This window comes from Carcharhinus amblyrhynchos, chromosome 7, assembly GCF_965287045.1.
Source record: "Carcharhinus amblyrhynchos chromosome 7, sCarAmb.v2.hapA, whole genome shotgun sequence".
NCBI classification, from domain to species: domain Eukaryota; kingdom Metazoa; phylum Chordata; class Chondrichthyes; order Carcharhiniformes; family Carcharhinidae; genus Carcharhinus; species Carcharhinus amblyrhynchos.
In genome coordinates, this window is record NC_137330.1 from 28,309,507 (window position 1) to 28,335,400 (window position 25,894).

A 25,894-nucleotide genomic window follows, 5' to 3' on the forward strand; every position below is an offset into this window, starting at 1 on the left:
CTCAAGCAAATAATGTTGTTTCAGGAATCTGGTCAGATATGGCACCAAAAGTGCCACTATTATCTGCTTTGTCTATTACAATAATATCAGCCCACCCTGTGCCGCAGACAATTTACCTCTGTTCATTACTACCACACGTAGAAAATCAGCGTCAGTCAGCTCCTGAGGCTTCACAGCCTTAGAAATTCATTTGGGTAATTAAATGTAACTGCTCAATTACCCGTGGGCAATTTGGAGTAATTTGAGGCTATAGGTCTGCGAAGGGAGCAGCCAGGGCCCCATTGCCATGGGGGCTCTTTTCTGCTTGAGGAAGGGAGACAGAAGACATGAAGGAGTCAGACATCATACAACACATTAACTGATAACCCATGGCATTGAGGCCTCTTCTCTCAGCATTCTCTCAGGATCTTGTGACACAGAATCATAAAATAGAGGCTCTTTCAACAGATCACTTTCACATTACTAGAAAATAATCAGTTTCCCAGATTGAGAACAAATTAGTTTTGAGCTCCTTCACTTTTGATATCAAAAATTCTATACTGCTGGTTTTATAATTTTAGATAATGGTAAACAACTTAGAATTCAGGAATATTTCATTAAATGACTATGTTTTAATGTCCCTCAGGTACATCTTTAACTCAATTGACGTGGCATCCAGCATTTCTTGGGGGAAAAATGTAAGCCTGTCAGGGAAGATCCCAAAACAAACCCTGACTGATTTTCCTTCATTGAAAGTAGTCAAGGAGAAATCAGGTGGGAGCTGTAAGTGTCTCAAAAAACTTTTTCCTTCCTGCGTTCCATCCAGAGATTGTTCAGCCCAGGGGCAGTAAAGATAACGTTCTATCTCTCTTTCTCTTAGTTACATTACAGGGTTGTGTCAGCCTACTGAAGTTGATCATGTAAAATACATAAAACTCTGTCAGAGGCATTGAAACCATACCTCTTACCTGGGGTGTCTTTCAAGAATGCTATTGCATATTTGATGCCTCAATGCCGTTTCCAATTTCCTTGCTATACCTCTGATATTGGAGAAGCTCTTATCGACATGGGAAGGCAGAAACATGATGGTTATGAGCACGGTTTGTACATGAGCTGTCGATTTAATATCACAACTTCAAAATCAATGTTTATGTATTAATCTGGATTTGCCTGATCAGACCTGCTGTATAAGAGACACAGCAAAGAAGCGGAGTTTGCACATTCTCCCCCTATCTATGGGGGTTTCCTCAGACACTCCAAAGATATCCCGGTTAGGTTGATTGTGCCCATCCACCAGTAGGGATTCTTCAGCTGCAAGCAATGAAAGAACTAACTTCACAAAGCAAATCAAAGAACAAGGTTTAATAGAGAAACTTCACTACACCCACACCCCTGACCTTACAAGCTCCCCACATTCCCCATCAGCTTTCTATTTATACTGGGTCAGCTGGTCAGCTGACCACCACATCACTTTGCCATTTTTTACATTATAACAGATTCCAGTATTATCATGGGTTACATTAAAACTGATTCCCCCTTTTTTTAATTGTTTTAAATTAATTTTAGGTAACTGTCCTCTAGTATTCTTAACAACTTGCCAATACCTGCACCCCTTTTAGTAAAACAGTCGAATAACTGTAGATTTGCAGTTGAGCTTTGAAACCTCCTTGTTTCCCAGCACTTATTTAATGCTGGCCAAATCAATTCTCAGTCGCTTTTTTGTTACGTGTTGAGTGAATATTGTCCCATAAAGACCGATTGTCCACAAAGCACTCAATTGGTACCTTCTTTCCCGACGTTGCCTTGGAAAATAATTCTTGTTCATGCGTCAGGAAGTTCCTTTCTCTTCACCCTAATCTGTGACTGCAACACTACATTCTGCATCATCTCCTTTGCTTCTACTCTATGTATGATATGTTTTGTCTGTAGAGCATGCAAGAAACAATACTTTTCACTGCATCCCAATACACAAGACAATAATAAGTCAAATCAAATCAAGTAAAGGATATAAGCTAGGAGTTACCTTCATGCTTCCTGGCACAAGTGGCTCTGTCCAACACTAGACTGAGTTGATCTGATTTGATACATCAGTGTATTGCATGGCATCTCTATATCTAATGAAGCATCTAACATCATTTTCAGAAGATCAAGGGCCTGTTAAATGATGGTCCTTATAGTCACTCAGTGGAGCTTTAGGTACATACTGCCTCTCTGTTGGAGTTCTGCACATGGTAGTCATTTCTTTACTGGATATCCCTTGTCACCCACAATCCATCTACCAAGATTTTCAGCTGACCTGCAGAGCTGAGACACCCAGGACAGTCTGCAGATGAAAGAATTCTGGCAGCTTCTTGCAAACATTGCACAAATTGTGATGTTCGCAGAGTGGAATGACTTCCTGTTCACAAAAGCTCCTGGTTGCTCAGGAAGAGTCTTGGTGGCTACGTGTGGAAAACAAATTATCTGAGGGAATCCAGTGATGGCCTCAAATCCCAATATCCTCTCAGTCTGACTGACCTGATTGGTGAGATACATAAAGTATTTAATCTAACATTTGCTTGATGCAGCAATGGGCTGCAAACTGGGAGATCACCTTATTCTGGGCAAAACAAAGTTTTTGATTTGGATGTGGCCTCATCTCACCAAATGTTTCCTCAGTCTATCTCTATAGAAATTAAGGGAACACACATTCAAAAGACACAAATATCCAGTTCAGATTACAAAGGAATTTTGTTGTTACAGGCCTGAATAAGACCCGTCTTATTCAGACCCGTCAGGGAAGCAATTAATATCACTGAACTAAAATGGGTATCTAGAGTATATCTAAATTTTTGGCAGGGTTAAATTGTGTTGAGTGCCCAATAGAGTAGATTACATGCGATCTATGGAAATTGCAGTCTTAATGAGCCCAAAAAATTCTAAACCTTACTTTGCTGGAAAGAAAACATGACTGCTACAGATCATATGATTTTCAAGTTAGCTACAATTCTGGAAACCTCCAATAGTAATTCCAAGACCAAGCTCAACCATCATCCTTGTGGGCTCTCACATCTATCATTGTGCGGACACATTACAATCAAAGAGACAGAGCATTCAAAGCTCATTATACCTGTGGAGGCACTAATAACCACCAGGTATCTCCTAAGATGAACAATTGATTTTTGACCAGAAACATAGAAACTGATTGTTAACCTGAAACTGGTTATGGGAAACACCACGTGATTTAAGTTCCTTTGGCTTTTGGAAAGTTTAAATGTTAAATTTCCGGACACCCAGGGCAGTCTGTTATCACATCCAACCTATTAAAGCGGGAGTCGAGCCTGATACAAAGCCTGCCTCAAGTCTAACCTCAGAAGATAGTTTTTCTGTAAGATTTCTGCTATCACCTGTAAAATGGACCATGGGTGGGATTTTATGGCCTTGCTCAATCTGAGACTGGAAAATCCCACCCGAGATCAATGGACCTTTCCATTGTCTGTCCCTCACTCATTCCAATTCCCATGACAGGGTGGGGAAATGGAATTCCAGTGCATGTCACTGAATACCATCCACATTTTGCTACTTCATCACCAGTTTCAAAGAACATTTGGCAACTCCTGGTTTTGGGAAGGTGAACCCACCTGAACTTTAATTCCTTCTTGAAGGGAACCTGACATTCTGGACTCTAATATTCACGTGAATTAATAACTCTACCTTTTTTTTTTGTTTTAAGCTGTTCTCAGTTGTAAAACATTTTTTCTCTCCTATTTCCATCGAGTGTGTGTGTAATGTATGAATAAATAATACAAGCGCATTAACCTTAACGAGAGTTTACTGTGAGTCGCTTTTAAAATGACTTCACAAACAGCTGGTTTGGGGAAACATGCCATCGGCTATTTCAAAAATTAAAACACCTCTGCTCTCACACGGACCGTGTGAAAAAATACCTCGACAAGCAACAATACTCTGAAAGTATAATGGCCTTGTATTTTCGAGTATTTAAGAAAATGGTCTAAAATGTACCTTTCATTGGCTGTACAAAAAGACACTTAGGCAGGTCACCCTGATGTCAAGGCCAGCTCTGTGGTGTGATAACAGTGCTCTTTTTGAATCTCTGTAGCTGGACCATTTAGATTAATAGATACTGAATCCATTGAACATAGCTTATTGATGAAAAGTAAGAAGCCTCCTAACACCAGGTTAAAGTCCAACAGGTTTATTTGGTATCACTCACCTGATAAAGCAGCAGTGCTTCAAAAGCCAGTGATTCCAAATAAACCTGTTGGATTTTAACCTGGTGTTGTGAGACTTCATTGTGCCCACCCCAATCCAACACTGGCATCTCCACGTCCTGGCTTATTGATGCAGTTAATGATTCCCATTATCCCTAATATTTGATCAATAGTTGGAAGGTCTATGCAACTTTAGAGATGGAGCATTTTTCCTTCACAGAACCCCTGACAAGCAGATCGTTGTAAATTTCTAATACTCAGTAACACAAATGATTGGAACAATTTCAGATTCTTTTCCTGAGACAGAGAATTATTACAAAGGAATTAGGTTGTGTCTGTACTTAAGTACAGATATGTTGCTGCATATCCCAATGGCATTTTTCTGTGATCTGGAAATTATTATTTAGCGCTTAAGATATAGGAACAGGGATAGGACATGGGACTCCTCAAGCCTGCCAATCAATAAAAATACAGTTGATCTTCTACATCCATACCACTCTGCATTGACAGGGATATTGTATGAACTCTAAAAATGCTCATATTGAAATGTTCCCCTCGCTACTTTAACGGTGACATTATCCTATTTATTTTAATTTGGTATGAGCAATTTCATTTGAGTGTATTAAAATTCCATCTGATAGCGTTACCAGCAGTAATTTTTAGGCTCGTACATTTGTAGGTCCACTGCAAATTTAACTTTAATTTTCTCTTTACCCACCCAACCCAACTCCTACACCCGGAGAATATTATTTGTTCAGTCAAATATGCAATTGGTCCAACAAGTGGTGCTTCTGAGGTTTTGAATCAGATACACACAGGTTCCATCTGGGCGAAGATTTCCTCTGCCTGCCACCTGTACTGAAGCCTCCAACAGGGTTATGAGGAACCTCATTGGTTTTGCTGGAAAAATGAACAAGTGAAATCTCTCCATTATTCTAATGAGCATTCCCTACTCGATCACTCCTTAATGCTTAACATAACATGAGAATATGGGCATTTTATAAAGAGAATAACTTGCCTATTTTTAGGGCAATGGCAGGGGCATAGCCAGGTTCTAGAGTTAGGGGCAGCGAGCACGTAAAAAAGATGCCATGATGCATACCAAATAATTTTAAATTCATTATACATTTTTATTTTGTATTTAAAATCAAAACATAATAAAAACAGGTGCGTTATTTAATTATTTTACATTTTAAACATAAAATGAAAACAAAATGAAGTAATATGAAAGATTATCCCCGTGATTGCATGTCCTCTCCAGGAGATTGCATACTTTCCTCACTGCCTGAAGTCCCCGCATCCATATCACATCCCACAATTGCAGTACCTGCATTGAGGACTTCTTGGGAAGAGATCTGAGGGGCCTGTGAAGAACACCCCGTTGAAATGTGCTCAAGGGGGCAGCAGTCGCTCTCTCTACTCCCCCTCTAGCTACACCACTGGGCAAAGGGAGGTAATGAAACCTCATCAAGGCCTACCTTCATTTTATAGCTCAGCCTTGACATTTTCACCTCATTCCTCAACATTTCTCCATCCAGAAAACACACCTAATTGTCTCAGTTGCATTAATAGTGATTGACTCAATGAACTTCTCTAGTAACTTATTCTACAAGCTCATCACCCTTTTTGGTGAAACAAGTCCACCTTTCTTAATCCCAACTCCCTGATTTCAGCTTGTAACTCTGAAATTTGAACTCTCTAACTTTGGATCATTGATCAGTTCCCTTTGCGATCTTGCCTTTGTCACCACATAAAGAAAACATGCCCAACATTATAGAATCATAACATCAAATAGCATAGAAGCAGGCCATACACACCAACATGCCTGAGCTGGCTTTTGAAAGAATTAACCAATTAATCCCACTTCCCCATTTTTTCCTGTCTTGCCCTGAACATGTTCCCTGCACACTTGTATATCCAATTCCTTTTTGATGGATGTCATTAAAGCTAGTTGCTCCCACCAACTTTCTGTTCTTCACTCCTTAACTTTTCTTTATTACTTACCTTTTGATGTCTTTCACTAGGGATGGTGGTGCAGTGGTTAGTATTGTTGTCACACAGCAGCAGGAACCTGGGTTCAATTCTGGCCTTGGATGACTGGCTGTGTAGAATTTTCACATTCTCCCCCTCTCTGCTTGGGTTTCCTCTGGGTGCTCCGGTTTCCTCCCGGTATCCTCCCAGTCCAAAGCTGTGCAGGTTAGGTGGATTAGCCGATGTAAATATGCAGGGTTATGGGATAGGGTGGAGGGGTGTGCCTGAGTGGAATGCTTCTCCGGAGAGTTGGTGCATGGGTCGATTGGCCTCTTCCTGTCCTCTGGGGGTTCTATGGTTATTTGAATCAATATGCTCTAGTAAATATATTCATTTTAAGTTTGATCCCCTGTGTACTCGCTGGCTGTTTGGAAGAACGATCCAATTAATTCTGCCCTTCATGGTCCTGTAAATATGTTATTTTAAGCCTTCATTCAATTCCCTTTTACATGTTATTATTAAATCTGCTTCTATGGTCCTTTCAAGCAGCACATTGCAGATCATAAATACTCTCCATATAAAAAGACTGTTTCCTCATGTTGCAGAAATGCTGGAAATACTCAGCAGATCTGGCAGCATCTGTGGAGAGAGAAAAGAGTCAATTTTTCAGGCTGATGATCTTTCGTCAGAACACATCAGAAAGTCTCTACTTTTTCAGAAGACTAAGGAAATTTGGCATGTCAGCTATGACTGTCACCAACTTGTACAGATGCACCATAGAAAGCATTTTTTCTGGTTGTATCTTAGCTTGGTATGTCTCCTGCTCTGCCCAAGACCGCAAAGAACTACAAAAGGTCATGAATGTAGCCCAATCTATCATGCAAACCAGATACCCATCCATTGACTGCCTACACTTCCCACTGCCTCGGCAAAGCAGCCAACATAATTAAGGACTCCACGCACCCCAGACATTCTCTCTTCCACCTTCTTCCTTTGGGGAAAAAAATACAGAAGTCTGAGGTCACGTACCAATCAGTTGATCTTTCTCTATGTCCTAGTTATAACTGTGACACTACATTCTGCAGTCTCTCATTTCCTTCTCTATGAACAGTATGCTTTGTTTCGCGCAAGAAACAATACTTTTCACTGTATGTTAGTACATGTGACAATAATAAATCAAATCAAAACAGAGTCTGCGTTGTCTGCTTACCACTCTTCTGTCACTGGAAACAGATTTTCTTTATATATTCTTTCTTAAGTAACGGGGTGACATGCGTTACTTTCCAGTGTAAACAGAAGGTTCACAAATCAATAGAATTTTGGAAGATTTTAGTGAGGGCACCTATAATGTTCTCACTGATTTGCTTTAAGTCTTGGGATGGAAACATTCTGGTCCTGGGGATTTTGGGCTCTTTCATGCTATTATTTTCTTCATTAAGACATTAACAATTGTTCACATTAATTTTGGTGAGCTCCTATCCCTGATTCAATATTAGTTTCCTTCAGGTACCTGATATGCTGACCTCCTCCCCCACTGTAAGCAATCACACAAAGATTATAAGATCAGAATCAAAAGGGATGAGATTGAATAGCTGGATCAATCAATCTGGAAATTTTCCAGAATATTCAGAAAGCAATTGTTGTCAGGTTCCAGTGGTTCACATAGAATTAAATGCAAACACATTCTAAACTGGAAAGAAGTACAATAAGGCAGATCAATTTTTAAAAATTTTGGGTGGAGTCTTGTGCCATTTCTTGTGACAAGTGTGGTGGCGGACAGGGGTATCCTTTAATCAGGTGGGAGGGCGACAAGTGAGGACCCTGCTACCTTCCCACTTCTACCTTGATTAAATCCTGACAAGAAGGACCAAAGATGGCCTTCCCATCCCGCCCTGATGTGGGTAATTAATGCCCACTGAACAGTCTTATCCTGCTGCCATTGGTATTAACCCAGTGTGGGCAGCACAGTGAGCAAACCCATGTGGAGTTGCTTCTGAGGCTGATTTTGTAATAATAAGCATGGATGCAACAGAATAAATCCTGCATAGCAATAGCTAACGCTATCTAGAAATCACTAATATACAGCATGAGATAATTTTATTAGCGTTGCGTAATTTTTTTCAATTAGCAAAGTGGCATTTTACAAGCACTTTAAATTAAAATGAATAAACCATGAAACGTGGTGATGTTTGGCAGAGTGTAAAATGCTGTTCTGCTGTCAGTGCAATGTGTAAATGGGATAGTCAGCATAGCTTCATCAGAGGGAGGTCACGCCGAACAAATTTGATTGAATTTTTTGTTGAGGTGACCAGGTGTGTACTCGAGGGTAGTGTAGTCAATGTAGTTTTTTAATGAATTTCAGCAAAGCCTTTGACAAAATCCCACATGGGGGACTTGTAAAGAAAGTAATTTTACATGGAATACAGGGTAATTTGATAAAGTGTATTCAAAATTAGCTCAGTTACAGGAGACAGACGGTGATGACAGAAGGCTGCTTTAGTGACTAGAACAGAAAGAAATCTCACAACACCAGCTTAAAGTCCAACAGGTGTATTTGTAGCAAATGCCCCAAGCTTTCGGAACACACTGTTCCTTTGTCAGGTGGGTGGGAGTTCTCCACCCATTGTTCATTAGTGACTAGAGGTAAGTGTCCAGTGGTGTACAGGGATCTGTGTTGGGCCCCCTATTATTTGTCATTTATATAAATGACATTGATGGCTATGTGGGGTGATAACATTCAGGCAATGGAACCAGTGCTGGCAGATGGGATTAGGTAGGAGTTTGGTAGGTAGGTAAGTTTGCAGGTGACACAAAGATTAGATGCGTGGTTAACAGTGTGGTGGAGTGACTTGGGCTACAAGAAGATATAGTCAAATGGGCAGATAAATGGCAGATGGAATTTAACCCTGAAAAGTGTAAGGTGACACTTTGTAAGGAGTAATTTGACAAGCAAGTACTCGATGAATAGAATCATAGAAACCCAACAGTGCAGAAGGAGGCCATTCAGCCCATTGAACCTCACCGACCACAATCCCACCTCGGCCCTATTCCTGTAGCCCCATATATTTATCCCACTAATCCCTCTAGCTACACATCCTGGGCATTTAGGGTCAATTTAGCATGGCAAATGCACCTAACCCGCACATCTTTGGACTGTGGGAAGAAACCTTAGCACCCAGAGGAAACCCATGTGGATACTGGGACAATGTGCAAACACAGACAGTGACCGAAGCTGGGAGTCGAACCCAGGTCCCTGGTGCTATGAAGCACCAGTGCTAACCACTGTGCCACTGAAATAGTATCAGAATGGCAAGACACTAGGAAGTTCTGTGGAACAAAGGTACCTTGGCGTATTTGCCCATAGATCTTTGAAGGCTGAAGTGCAGATGAAAAGGGTGGTAAAAAGGCATGTGGGACATTTGCTATTATCAATCAAGGCATTGATTACAAAAGCAGGGAAGCCATGTTGGAGTTAATAGAACTTTGGTGAGGCCACAGCTGGAGTACTGTGTGTGGTTCTGGTTGTCACATTATCAGAAGGATGTGATTGCACTGGAGGGGGTGCAGAGGAGATTCACAGGATGCTTCCTGGGTGGAAAATTTAAGTTATGAAGTGAGATTGCGTAAGCTTGGGTTATTTTCATTGGAACAGAGAAGACTTAGGGGGTGACCTGATCGAGGTGTACAAGATTATGAGAGACATGGAGAGAGTGGATAAGGAACAGCTATTCCCCTTAGTTGAAGGGTCAGTCACAAGGGAACATAGGTTCAAGCTGAGGAACAGGAGGTTTGGGGGATGTGAAGAAAAGCGTTTTTACTCAGCGGATGGTGATCTGGAATGTGCTGTCTGGGAGGGTGGTGGAGGTGGGTTGCCTCACATCCTTTAAAAAGTATCTGGATGAACACTTGGCACATTATAACATTCAGGTCATGGGACCAGTGCTGGCAGATGGGATTAGGTGGGAGTTCAAGTGTGGACTCGATGGGCCAAAGGGCCTCTTCTGTGCTGTATAATTATATGATTCTAAATGGCAGAATGTCAGGCAGTCTGATTCTTGCAGGAGTACAAATTACCCACTTCTCTCTGTCTGATACAGTGGCGTGTGGAAATGTTAGTCAATGTAAACAGATTGCCAGCTCCACTCTGTTGACATGGCTGATAGTGATTTTGTGACTGCCTTTTCAAATAGCCCTTTCTGATATGTTTAAACAGAGGGATCTTTGGACAGACTTTTTCTGAAGGCTACTGACTGTGTAAACACTACAGAAAGAATCGTCTCCAACTGTGTAGCAGACAAAGTCTGTGACTATTCTGAACTGTGCCATTGCTGATCATGTACAGAAATGTTTAGGATCCTTATATAGACCGGTAACTTTTAAAAAGAAAGTTGATCTTCCAGTGAGTGGCTGAAAGGATCACACAGGAAGATTTCAATTTTTAAGATTATTATCCTAACACACAAACTAAAAGGAATTTTGAATAAAACTATTTTAGGAGATAACCTAGTCTAAATGATAGAAAATGTTCCCCATTTAGCATTTAAAAAAAGACAGAACATCTGTCTATGGTTATAATTCACTCTGATTTTCCATGAACCAATCTAAATTAATTATTTTTCTTTTTCCTTTTTCTAGCTGGATAACCTCTAATCTCCTAATTGGCTCACATAGTGTGGGTCACCAAGAAAATTCCTTGCTGTAGCCAAAACTAGGTAGATTTTCTGCTTTGTTCTAACCTTAATGACCTTGGTCTCTTCAATGTTAGCACAAGGTCTCACCTGTATTTTGCACGCTGAACGTTAGAGACTTGCTGCCTCTCTGCTCTCACTTTCAAATACTTCCAGACTGATACAACCTGTGAGGTTTGATACTATTTCCAGGAAAGACCTGCAACCCAAAGAGCTTCCAATGGAGTCTTCCCCTCTCAAAGTTTATCTTCATGGCTTTGTGAATCACATGGCTGTTTTACCTAGGTAAACACTAATTAGCCATCATCTAGATCCCTCAATTTCATTTTATCTTGAAAACTCAGAATATGGATGAAGCAAAATTCTCAATATGAACATAAGAACATAAGAACATAAGAAATAGGAGCAGGAGTAGGCCATCCAGCCCTTCGAGCCTGCCCCGCCATTCAATAAGATCATGGCTGATCTGTCGCTGCTCAGTTCCACTTTCCCGCCCTCTCCCCATAACCCTTAATCCCCTCTCCTATCAAAAACCCATCAACCCGCGTCTGCGGCTCCAACACACACTGTTCGAGGAAACTATCCCGGCAGCATTCCAAGAACTCTTCCTCGAGCCCCCCACGTCCAACATGGGTCATACTCATATGTCCCACTCATACATTCAGAAAGATCCAAAATTTTGATTTGTCATCCCACCATCCAACAAATTTTATGAGTTTTGTCTTCACTTCTTTACAAGGAGGCCCATTCTTGTGAAGCATCTTTTCCTGACAATTGGTGAACTTTACTTTTCATTCAGCCTCTTGTTCTACTGCTACAGTTTACATTGAAATGGTATGCTTTCAAAATCATTTATGCTTGATACTTTTAAGAAGTCACTGTTCAATTGCATCTTTTCAAATAGGAAAACTCCAAGTGCATTCAGTTTTTCCTCCACATTCAATCCAATTTCACGGCACTTAGTAAAATACTTTCAGCTTTGTTTAATTAATATGGAAAATAAATTTAATCAAAGAAACAGGTTGGTTTTCTCTCCAGCTCTTCTGACACTTTGTCAAAAAAAAGCAGGTGGGCATGTTTCATGGCATCGTACTGAGGAGCAGAGTCTAAAAACGTGGCAAAGCCAGTTGTACTGAGGTCTGAAAATGGTGTCCCATCAATGCTAGAGATAAACTACCCTCCCTCCGCCCCACCATAATGATCAGAGTTGGCATTCCTTCCCCTTCCCCACCATGATCAGAGCCAATATTTCCCACACCTCCACCTTGATCAAACTGGCATCGCTTTCCCACATGTCCACAATCAGAGCAGGCATTCCCCTCCTCTCCCCCGATGCCATCACTCCCCTACTCCCAAATTTCCCCCTGAATATTATTTGGAGGGGGTGCCAGATGCCAGCAGCTATCACTAGCAACCTCTCCACTTCCCATGAATATCACCAGCATCCCTAGCTCCCACATCCACTCCCTGAGCATCACAAATAAATGAGTGCCCCACCCCCCACCACCTCTTCCCCACTCCCCATCTTCCATGAGGCTTCCACTAAGGTCCACCCATGATACCTCTCCCCAGCACAGGTTGCCACTGCCAGGTTATCAGAACCTGACAGTGTCAACCTGTGCCAGTGTGCAATGCCAGAGAAAGTGCCAAGGCACTGCCTGTCCACATCCCTCTCCCTTGGAGTCTATACTCCATACACCCCCAGGCAGAATCCCCATGACAGACTCACATCTGGTGGGAATATATGGCTAGGGAGGTGTACAATTAATTGGAAACATATGTTACTGTATTAAAATCAGGTTCACATCCATTATAGGCATGAACCTGATTAGGTGAGGCGCAGTGAAATTGCGATCTCACTGGCATGATTCACATTTTCCAGGTTCCACCGGATCCTAAGTCGCTGCCATTTCCGTGCATGGAGAGAATGGGCTCAAGATCCTGCCCAGAAACGTTATTGAAATATATTTAACTGCTGTAGCTATATCTACCACAAAGTTGTAGAAAAGAGAGCAAATCTTGTGACATTGCATCACTTCCTGTGATGATATACATAGTATCTGATTAGCATACTAAACAGTTAGAGTTAACTCATTCTACTTTGTCTCCACCAAATCTCCAATTCCCACTTCTATATTGTGAAGATCAGACAAAGCACAACTTTATTCCCTAGCTTGTCTCAATCCCTAACCTTGTTTTCTTCTCTTGAGGCCTCTTTTTTCCTCCCTTCTTCTTGTAAGGATAACTGATGTAATGTGTTCACAGGTCTACCAGGATAGGTTGTCTTCTCTTTGGGAAGAAATTGGGAGTTTGAGTTCTGTGGGTGGTCACTCACACTCTGCTGGACAGGAAGAGAATTGGTAGCTGATTCAGGTTCAACAGTCAAATTATCACCCGGATTGGTGGATGACTTCAGCATGACTGAGCAGTCAGATGAGATAGATGACTGCTTGCATGGGATAGGCGGCTGGTTCCTTATAGCAGCCAGTGCACAATCTCACCATACTGTAATCTGTTTGGGTGAGGTATGATGTGAATGTGGTGTCTGTCAACCTCTTGTCAGTAATGAGCTTGGTCTTGGATTCAGACTGACTGTCCTGGCTGGAGGTCGGCAGGCTGTGTGCCTTGTGCCATGTGGCATTGTTCCACATCTGGCTAGAATGATATTTATCTTCTTTCTCTTTTATCTTGTCCAGATTATCAGCCTGTACTTGGGACAGGAATGTGTGTGTGAGAGAGAAGTTCCATTCACAGTCTTCTTCCCATGAGTTTTCACATTCTTCATCATGTTTCTGTACATCTCTAATTTCATTTTGTGGTTGAATTGTTACTAGGAGAGTTGTGGTTAATGTTGACACAGAGGTTTCTATCTCTTCAACTGACGAAGAGCCATTCAGAGTTGAAATGTTAGCTCTGTTCTCTCTCCACAGATGCGGTCAGGCCTGCTGAGATTTTCCAACATTTTCTGTTTTTGTAACATCACCTTATTCAGGCCTTGCTACTGGTGATATTGGGCAAAGTATCTGCTGTGGTCTGCTGCTTTCCCGGAACATACCCTGTCTTTAGATCAAATCTCATTGTCCTCAGCTTGAATCATTGTACTCATGGAAGCATTGTCTGCTACCTCCTGTTAGTGTTAGAGTGTTCTCAGGGTTTGTGGTTTGTCTCTATTTTGAAATGGGGACCAAGTGCGTAATCCGTGAACTTCTCCCAAGCCCATTTACTGGCTAATGCTTATCTTTTTTATGAATTCATCTCTCTGTTCAGTATTTACCAGTGAATAGGATGTGTAGTAAACTGGTCCATTCTTTCCAATGAAAGAGTAGAGCTCTGAGTCCTGTAGAAGGTGCACCAGTAGCATTGTTAGTGGGTAGCTCACAGCTATAGTGAACTAAAATACCAGGTGTTACACACATCTCTTTGATTTCCTCAAAGGCTCTTCTGTGTTTCTTTCCAACATCATGTATTGTCTTTTCACAGTAGCTGACATGGTGGCTCATTGACAACCGCTAGGTTGGGCAGTAAGTTTCCGACTTGGTTTAACCACAACCATGAATCTCTGGAGCTTAGTCATATTTCAAGGAATGGGATACTCTTTGATTATTCTTGTCTTCTGTGGATCAATTCTGACACAGAATGCATCCACAATATGCCCAAGGAACTGGACAGTCAGCTGTGAAAGTGTAAGTCCTACTTCCTCCAGACATTGCAATACAGTTTGCACTCTAGTATCATTGTCCTGCCTGAGTGGATCTATGGATCAGGACATTGTTCATGTGACACACTACTCCATCTAGCCATCCTGGGATGCTTGATATTATCCTGTAGAAGATTCCTGGTGCTGATGTGTTTCCAAAGCAAAACTTCCCAAATGGTGTAACAAAGTCTGTGAGCAACTTAAACTTTTCATCAAAACTACTATTTGCATCTAAATTCATGAAGATTGAACACTTTCCTAATTTTGCTAAGCTCTCACCCACAGATAACGTATGATAAATTTTGTGTTGATTGTGTTGTTCAGCTATGCAAATTCTTAACGATCCATTGGGTTTTGGCACTGGGATCATCCCCAAGCACCAGTTTGTTGGTTCTGTCACAGATAAAACAACTGTTTACTTTGATGTAAAGTGACTTTCCTTCCTTACCTTTGTTGAGAGTGAATGAGGAACTTTTCTGCGTGTATGTATACAGACACTCAAGCTTCATTTCAGGACACAGAGTAGTGTGTTATGCTGTTTCCAACTTTCCTGACCCTGTGAACAGCTGTGGGAATATAACTGAGGTTTTTGGGCAGATCTCCTCAGCTTTCGAATTTTGTCTGCAAATCGGACGCAAATTGCTACAGGTCTTCCTGCTCAAAAGTGAACATTTCTGTCTCTGAATCATGTACAATGTTTCTATGATATTTTGTTCTTGATATTAAAAGGTTGTGTCATGACAACAGATCATTGTGCTGAATTACTTATGAAGACATTGAACTTTTAAGTAAGATGTGTGTTTTAAAAATGGACACACAAGCAAAAACTGGCTGAGACTGTAATAACTTCTAGCTGGAATTCCTAAGTGGATTACAGTTGAGCAACTTACCCAGAGAGAATGAAATGTTACAGCTTTTTGAGACTGACACACTTCAAAGAAAGAGATGCAATACCAAAGGAAGACTTGCAATGTGAAATCTCCTGGAGAGATAATGGAATTTGATCTCAGTAAAAACCATCTCCTGTGAGTTCTATCCCAGAATGTGGACGTAATGTGAGTTGAAAGAGAGCAGTTTGAGTGAAAGACATGTTTGTGTTCTTTCTCTTTCTGCAAGAAAAGGGTTTAAAAAGCAACTGCAACCCTGTGTACCAGCCAAGTGTTCTGGTTGTATTGAGCTCATGTGTACTGCGAAGGTCACGACTGAAGAACATCCATTTAGACAAATGCAAGGTAGTGCATTTTGGTGTATTGAACCAGGGCAGGACTTACTCAGTTAATGGTAGGGCGTTGGGGAGAGTTACAGAACAAAGAAATCTAAGTGTACATGTTCATAGGTCCATGTATGTGGGGTCACAGACGGACCACAATACCAGATAGTGACAGCATGATCTCTTCCAACCTTGACTCTATTGAGTTGACTATCCATATTAGCATGCAACTTATTTTGTTTGCTTCTCCAGGACTTTTGAACAGAATGAATATCATCATCTTTCAAAGCATTAGATCTGTCAATGCTTAGTAAGGTAGGAGCTGCTGAATGTTTTGTAAGAGGGAGGTTGTGCCTTACAAAGATGGTGGAGTTTTTCTGAGGAGGTGACAAAAACAGTTGACGAAGGAAGGGCCGTGGATGTCGTCTATATGGATTTCGGTAAAGTGTTTTACAAAATCCTTCATGGCAATTTGGTGAAAAAGGTTAAGGCTTATGGGATACGAGGAGAGGTGGCTAGATGGATAGAGAACTGGCTTGGCCACAGGAGACAGAGGGTAGTAGTTGAAGGGTTTTCTTCCAGCTGGAGGTCTGTGACCAGTGGTGTTCCGCAGCGCTCTGTACTGGGACCTCTGCTATTTGTGATATATATAAATGATTTGGAAGAAGGTGTAACTGGTGTGATCAGTAAGTTTGCGGATGACACAAAGATGGCTGGACTTGCTGATAGCGATGAACATTGTCCGACAATACAGCAGGATATAGATAGGCTGGAAAATTGGGTGGAGAAATGGCAGCGGGAATTTAATCCAGATAAATGCGAAGTGATGCATTTTGGCAGAACTAATATAGGGCGGAGTTATACAATAAATGGTAGAACCATCAAGAGTATAGAAACACGGAGGGACCTAGGTGTGCAAGTCCACAAATCCTTGAAGGTGGCAGCACAGATGAAGAAGGTGGTGAAGAAGGCATGTGGCATGCTTGCCTTTATAGGATGGGTATAGAATAAAAAAACTGGAGTCTGATGTTGCAGCTGTATAGAATGTTGGTTAGGCCACATTTGGAGTACTGCATCCAGTTCTGGTCACCACACTACCAGAAGGACGTGGAGGCTTTGGAGAGAGTGCAGAGGAGGTTTACCAGGATGTTGCCTGGTATGGAAGGTCTTAGCTATAAGGGGAGATTGGGTAGACTGGGGTTGTTCTCCCTGAAAAGATGGAGAATGAGGGGAGTCCTAATAGAGGTGTACAAAATTATGAAGGGTATAGATAGGGTGAAGAGTGGGAAGCTTTTTCCCAGGTCGGAGGTGACGATCACAAGGGGTCATGGGCTCAAGGTGAGAGGGGTGAGGTATAACTTCGATATCAGAGGGACTTTTTTTACACAGAGGGTGGTGGGGGCCTGGAATGCACTGCCAAGTAGGGTGGTGGAGGTGGACACGCTGGGATCGTTTAAGACTTACTTGGATAGTCACATGAGCAGACTGGGAATAGAGGGATACAAATGAATGGTCTAGTTGGACCAATGAGCGGCACAGGCTTGGAGGGCCAAAGGGCCTGTTTCTTGTGCTGTACTGTTCTTTGTTCTTTGTTTCAGCCCCTCCCCATCATTTCTAAATGAATAAAGTTCTCTCAGGTACCTGGAATAAATGTTAAATATTTTGTTGGGTATGGTCGATTTGGTATGCACACAATTTGATAGTTGGTGGGTTTTAACTAGAATCACATTGATAAATGAGGGTTATTCCTTTTTTTTGTGGAAGTGTAATAAAGTATGCATGCCTTTCACAACTGTCTCATATTTAACATGACGCTATGCTTCCTGGTGGAATTAAGTCCAAATGGATGCAAGAAAGTGCTCAGTCATGGAATGTCGATGGGCCTTCCCTCCATTCATTTTCTCTGGTTGATCCAATCAAGTAATGAATGGCAGAGATCTGTGATTCTGGGAGAGAATTGAATTCTAAGTTTTGACATGAAGTGGAGAGTGGTGACAACAAATGCAACCTTTGAACATGTAGGTCTCTGACAAGGTGAAATCACTAAACTTCACCTTTTTATCTAGGATGAAGGTGACTAGGAAAATGACACTGATGATATTCACCTTATGTATAAGAGCCTTGTGCCTATCATTGGGAAGGATTACCTAGCACCAGATTCCTGCATATTGTGTTGTGAGAATTAACTTTTAATCCCTGGTAGTCTCATTACAGCTCTGCATCAGAGGTGTGTTTTTTTTAAAATCCACATCATTCGGTTTATCATAGACTCATAGAATCCCTACATTGCAGAAGGAGGCCATTTGGCTCACCGAGCCTGCACTGACAACAATCCCACCCTATCCCCATAACCTCACGTATTTATCCTGCTCATCCCCCTGAAACTAGGATCAATTTAGCATGGCCAATCAACCTAACCCACACATTTTTGGACTGTGGGAGGAAACCCATGCAGGCACAGAGAGAATGTACAAACTTCACACAGACAGACAGTGACCTAATTCGGGAATCGAACCCAGGTCCTAGGCGCTGTGAGGCAACAGTGCTCATCACTGCGCCACCTTGATAAGTTGTGTTAAAAGAACAATATCTTAGCTGTTACAGTTGTATTTTGTAAAGAATAAGTTTAAGGTGTATCAAGCCCATTTCCAGTACATGCGTGTCCACAGTTTAAACATCAATGTCCATTGACATTTCAATGAAACAAAGTCATACAGGCCAAGTCAAAGATGGTTGATGCAGGGTTATAAGAATTGAAAAAAATTCAGTTGAAAACAGAAAATGCTGGATAAACTCAGCAGATTTGGAGCATCTGTGAAAGAAGAAACAGAGTTAACATTTTGAGTCCAAATGACTTCTTCAGAGCAGAGGAAATTTTCAAACTGGTACAATTGAAGGATTATTCTTCTGAGGCTGTGTTAAAGCACGTTGATGGCACCAAACAGAAGCAATACTAAAGTACACACACAAACTATTCCAACACCATGGCATTGAGCAGAAATTCTTTTATTTCTCACAATCACAAATGTTCACCAAAAGCTTTGAAGGACTTGTGTTTTATCTACTCTATTGAGTATCTCATGAGGCTTGAGGGAAACAACATCTGTTGTAATCCTTTCAGTGTTGCCATTTTGGAAGACCAAATATTTTAATCCCTCCAGTATTTTCAAAACTGTCAAGGGGAAAGTTGATTCACTTTAGAAATATCTGATGCAGAGCCACTTCTGAATAATTCTTGCTGTTCTATTTTTAAAGTCCAGTTGCCCTTTATTTCATGAGCTACTGTTTCTATCTCCTCCTTCTCAGGTAGCCTTTTCTCCAAATACATCAGTGAACAGTTGTTACTGAGACTTGATATGGTCTCCACAAGTGTGACCTTTGGGAATAAGTAATTCCATTCCCCAATGCTGATGAATTTTTAATATGTTGCAAGTCATAACCTGTCTGCATTGTTCTTCTGTTTATTTACTTTGAGAGGGTAAGACTTGCCATTATCTTTTCTGGGAGTGGGAATTAGTATAATGCAACCTGCACTGTGTCAGTTATATTGACTTAAACAATGGTTGTTGTAGGAAGTATAATCACTATTGTAGTATACTTCTGTACATTATTTCCTACAAATGAGCACATCTGCTTTTCAACTGAAGACTTTGATTAAAATGTGGATTGATTAGAGCAGGTTGTAGCTGACTCTAATTTCCAAGAAGTCTACGGGACAGTAATGGATGTGATAGATTCACTATTAGTAAAGCTAGATACCTCCAAGTTGTCATCCTTGTATTCAGGTTTCTCTCTGGCCCTGTGACTCCTTGTCTCAGGAACCTCTTCCAGCTCAACAGTATCTCTGAACTCCTCTCAAGTCCGACCCCCTTATGCAGCTCCAATTTTCACCACTCCACCACTGACAGCTGTGGCTTCGGCTCTTTTAATCATCAGTAAGGCTAAAAATTAAATTTTTCAAGTCCTTAGCCCTGGAATTCCCTCCCTCAATCTCTCTTCCTTTACCTCTATCTTCTCCTTTGAAACACTTTGTTAGGCACTTCAACATTTTATAGAACATAGAACACTATAGCACAAACAGGCCCTTCGACCCACAAGTTGCACCGATCTTATCCATACCTACCAGGCCTATCTATAACTTTCAATCCCATTAAATCCCATGTACTCATTTTATGGTAACGTCTCATAATATCTCTTTATGTGGCTTGGTGTTAAATTTCTTCTGAAAACATTCCTGTAAAGCATGTTTTCATATGAACATATGAAACAGGAGCAAAACTAAACCATTTGGCTCCTTGAGCCCACCCTGCCATTCAATAAAACTATGGCTAATCTGGTTGTGTTTCAAGTTTCACATTCCCATCCACCCCGATAACCTTTGATTCCCTTGCCTAACAAGAACCCTGTTTTCCTAATGTAACGGTGCCATACAAGTGTGAGTTGTTGTTGCTGTCTGCCAGCATCAATTCTACAGTTGTGAAAGATGCATTGCAATTGCCTGCTCTCTTCTGACATGAACAATGTAAAGGACATTTATTCAATTGATTGAGTACTGCGCTTGAATTTGAAGATTACTGATTACAAAAACAATCCATACCAGTAGATCTTATGACTGACCTTGAATAAAACTCCATTATGCTGATGCAAAACTTATTTTTGGGCCCCTTGTGTCTGACATGAGTGGAAACTCATCATCATGTTTTGGAGTCTCCAAACTAAAATTGCAGGGATTTATGGCAACCTGCAGGATTTCTGTTCAGGAGCATGTTTATTTACTGGAAACCAGGTTGGCAAAGTTAACGTTGCGATGCCCCCATTCCCCAAAGAGTATTCGGACACACCACTGGAGTTTTATCAGCTGCTAAACCTCTCATTTCTTGTCCAGCTGGGACCACCCACCCTACTGGGCCATTGGCCTCAGGGTTATCCAAAATTAAGTGGGAATTATCCTAATCCTCGATGTGGGGTCTGCCTTCTAGCTTCTATTAGTGAATCAGTGCCAGATCATTTGTCAGCTGTGGTCTGGAATATTTGTGTGCTGTCTTGTTCGGGTATCAAATTACTGGATCCACCACAAAGACTTGATTTGGTCATGAACTTCCATCGCTACACGTATTATTTTGGAGCTAGCTCAACCAGAAGAGGCTCCAGTTAGCTCCCAACTCTCAGCAGGATAGTCAGTCACTAGTCAATAGATAATTGAGTCCTTGCTTGATAGATAGTGGGTACCAGTAGACCTTCATGAGCGGTCAAATGATCACCACAGATAAGAGAATCTAGCATGACTACCATTGTAATCTGTTGTGATTTTGGTGACATTATTCTTTTTTCTGTATTGTTATCTGGAATAAACATTCAACCCCAGAGAACTGAGACCCTTGCTGGTATCTGTGATGTGAAACAGTGCCTTTGGCAACAATCAGTCAACCAGGTGTTTCTAAGAAACAAGAAATTCCAGCGTAATGATGATGTTATCTCACTGTTGTCCTTTTTCCATTTGTGCAGATGGATTTAAAAACTCTTCCCCTTACCAGACATTTTAATGCCAAGTTGCCCAGATTATGAGACAGGAGGGAAGTGGGTCAAACCATGACCTGAGTTCTGGTGTTCTTTGTGCAGCTGATGAAATTGAATTAATAACCTTAATAATTAATGGCAGCCTTTTTCCTGGCTCCGTGCCCAGGAGATATACTGAACAGGCTGGAAGCAGCCAATACCAGAATTGTGGGTGGTTCAGACCATAAGAACATAAGAACATAAGAAATAGGAGCAGGAGTAGGCCATCTGGCCCTTCGAGCCTGCCCCGCCATTCAGTAAGATCATGGCTGATCTGTCGCGGCTCAGTTCCACCTTCCCACCCTCTCCCCATAACCCTTAATCCCCTCTCTTATCAAAAACCCATCAACCCGCGTCTTAAAAATATTTAGCGAGGCAGCCTCCACCACTTCAACGGGCAGAGAATTCCAGAGATTCACCACCCTTTGAGTGAAGAAGTTCCTCCTCAACTCCGTTCTAAACCGCCCCCCCTTTATCTTGAGGCTGTGCCCCCTCGTCCTACTGTCTTTTTTGAGCGGGAAGAGTCTCTCCACCTCTATCCTATCCATCCCATTCATCATCTTATATGTCTCAATGAGATCTCCCCTCATTCTTCTAAACTCTAACGAGTACAAGCCTAGTTTATTCAGCATCTCCTCATAGCTCAACCCCCTCAACTCCGGTATCAGCCTAGAAAACCTCCTCTGCACTCCCTCCAAGGCCAAAATATCTTTGCGCAGGTGCGGCGCCCAGAACTGCACACAGTACTCCAGCTGCGGCCTCACCAATGCCCTATACAGCTGCAGCAAGACCTCCCTACTTTTATGTTCAATCCCCCTCGCTATGAAGGCCAGCATCCCATTCGCCTTCCTGACCACTTGCTGCACCTGCAAGCTGGGCTTTTGCGACTCATGCACAAGGACCCCGAGGTCCCTCTGCACCGTCGCCTGCTGCAGTTTTTCGCCCCGTAAGTAATAGTCCTTCCTACCATTATTCCTACCAAAGTGGACCACCTCGCACTTGCCAACATTAAATTCCATTTGCCATTTCCTGGCCCATTCGCCCAGCCTATCTAGATCCTTCTGCAGACTCTCCACACCCTCCGCACAATTTGCCGTTCCCCCAATCTTGGTGTCATCAGCAAATTTCGACACCATACACTCGGTTCCCTCCTCCAGATCATCTATATAAATGGTAAAAAGCTGAGGCCCCAGCACCGACCCCTGGGGCACTCCACTAGTCACCATCCGCCAATCCGAATAGCACCCGTTGACCCCCACTCTCTGCCTCCTATTTGACAACAATCCTCTATCCACGCTAACACCCTACCCCTGAACTCCATGTCCCTTGACCTTCTGCAATAACCTCTTGTGAGGTACTTTGTCAAACGCCTTCTGAAAATCTAGAAAGACCACATCCACCGGCTCTCCTCTATCCACTGCCCTAGACACATCCTCATAGAACTCCAGTAAATTTGTCAGACACGACTTCCCTTTAATGAAACCGTGCTGCGTCTGCTCTATCAAGCAATTCCCTTTAAGATGCCTTGCAATTTCCTCCTTAATGACAGATTCTAACATTTTACCCACCACAGACGTTAAACTAACCGGCCTATAATTCCCCGCCTTTTGCCTGGCACCCTTCTTAAACAACGGCGTAACATTAGCCGTTTTCCAATCATCCGGCACTTCCCCGGAATCCAGCGATGTCTGGAAAATAACCACCAAGGCATCCACTATCACCTCCGCCATTTCTTTCAGAACCCTCGGATGCATTCCATCCGGTCCTGGGGACTTGTCCACAATCAGCCCCTCCAGTCTGTCGAGCACCACCTCTCTAGTAACAGTAATGTCATTAAGACCCTCCAGTCCTACCACCTTTCCATCGCTAACACCGGACCATACTTATAAAGGAGCCATTTAATACAGGAAAATTAGGTGGATCTGTTAATAGGCATGCGTTGCAACCTACTTTTCATTATGCAGATGTGTCAGTGTGCATGGGCACTTAGGTAAATCTCCAATGCCCTCATAAGTCCATATTACAAGAAATGACCATAGGACTATAAGACATAGGAGCAGAATTAGGCCACTTGGCCCATCGAGTCTGCTCCGCCATTCAATCATGGCTAATATTTTTTCATCCCCATTCTTCTGTCTTTCCCCCATTATCCTTGATCCCCTTATTAACCAAGAATCTATCTATCTCTGTCTTAATGACCTGACCTCCAGAGCCTTCTGTGGCAAAGAGTGCCACAGATTCACCACTCCCTGGCTGAGGAAATTCCTCCTCATCTCTGTTTTAAAGGATGGTCCCTTTAGCCTGATGTTGTGCTCTCCGGTTCTAGTTTCTCCTACCGCTGGAAACATCCTCTCCACGTCCACTCTATCCAGGCCTCGCAGTATCTGTAAGTTTCATCCTTCTAAACTCAACGAGTCCAGACCCAGAGTCCTCAACTGTTGAACTAAATGCAAAGAGAGAGCTCTCTTAAATATGAGTTCTTGGCTGTGTTTTCCATTTTATGAATTATCAGGCAGCTTATTAAAAATATTACTGCCTAGTTAAAAAGTCCCTAGACTATCTGCAAGTCAATCATATCAGTACACTGGGAAGCATGGCAGGAGGTATATTTAACACTTACAAGCAGAATAAGCAAAGTCTCCAAAATATGTTGCTTTCATTTTGTTACCTATACTATGTTGATAAGTAAATACAACCTGTGAATTTATCCTTTCTCACGTTATCAAATTGGAAATGAGGCAGTCCATTCTCTGCCTGTTATGAGGGAAGCAGTAGCATAGTGGTATTGTCACTGGCCTAGTAATCTAGAGACCCAGGGTAATGCTCTGGGGTTCCATGTACAAATCCCACCATGGCAAATGGTGAAGTTTGAATTCAATAGAAATCTGGAATTTAAAGTCTAATGATAACCATGAATTCATTGTCAATTGTTGTAAAAACCCATCTGGTTGAATAATGCCTTTTAGGGAAGGAAATCAGCCAGCCTTACCAGGCCTGGCGCATATGTGACTCCAGACCCACAGCAATGAGGCTGACTCTGAAATGGCCTAGCATGGGCAATTACAAAGGGGCAAAAAACGTGGCACAGTCAGCGAAGTGCCAATCCCCTGAATGAATAAAAAAAATCAAAATTTAGCTCTGTATTTAATATCCTAGACAGAAACTAAAATAAAGAAGACAAAAGGAATTCTCATCTCCTTTTCAGGCGGCACAGTGGTTAGCACTGCAGACTCATAGTGTCACGGGCCCAGGTTCGACTCTGGTCTTGGGTCATCATCTGTGTTTGCACATTTTCCCTGTGTCTGCATGGGTTTCCTCCGGGTGCTCCAGTTTCCTCCCACACTGCAAAGATGTGCACTTTAGGTTGATTGGCCATGCTAAATTGCCCTTTAATGTTGGGGGGATTAGCAGGGTAAATATGTGGGGCTTTGGGGATAGGGCCTGGGTGGGATTGTTGTTGGTGCAGGCTAGATGGGCCGAATGGCCTCCTTCTGCACTGATGTAGAGATGCTGGCGTTGGACTGGGGTAAACACAGTAAGAAGTCTCACAACACCAGGTTAAAGTCCAACAGGTTTATTTGGTAGCAAATGCCACTAGCTTTTGGAGCGCTGCTCCTTTGTCAGGTGAATGGGAGTTCTGTTCACAAACAGGGCATATAAAGACACAAACTCAATTTATAGCATAATGATTGGAATGAGGGTCTTTACAGCTAATCAAGTCTTAAAGGTACAGACAATGTGAGTGGAGAGAGCATTAAGCGCAGGTTAAAGAGATGTGTGTTGTCTCCAGACAGAACAGTTAGTGAGAATTTGCAATTCTGGGCAAGTCATGGGGGTTACAGATAGTGTGACATGAACTCAAGCTCCCAGTTGAGGCTGTCCTCATGTGTGTAGAACTTGGCTATCAGTCTCCGTCTGCACTGTCAGGATTCTATGAGACTATTGGCTACAGAATGGCTCTGGTTATTAAATTATGTTGAATTCCCTGACTCTTTCATGTTCTATTTTTAATGTTGCAGCTTGGGGATTCACTGTAGCACACATCTTGTTGCAACAAGCACATCTCTGGGGTCATCAGTACAACCGCAGACATATGCATGAATTTTGCTTGCATATCAACAGCATTTCACATATTTTGAGCTAAATATAAATATTCAACAAGACACAATAGATAGAGATAAATCAAGACCCATTTGGAAATGGATCACTACATGGGGATGACATGGAGTTATGAAAAAAACATAAATGTGCAAGGGGGCAAGGTGAGATAAAACTAACAGAATAATTACAGATGGAGGAATGAACACTTCAAAGGGCACAATCTTTGATTCAGCAGTGTTGCAATATCCATGAGTTAATGTTCCTCCATGTATTGAGCAGAGTAAAATCATTGATTTTAGATTTTGCCATCAACAATATAGAGGGGAAATCTACTTGTTTTTCCATGTAGTTTTCTCAGCATGCAACTCTAAACATTAGGATAATCTAGCTGAGATTCAGACCTAGGACAAAATGATTGTACTTAAAAATAAAAACTGACACGTTTGTAAGTTATCTGAACCTTTACATCAATTATTCTTAA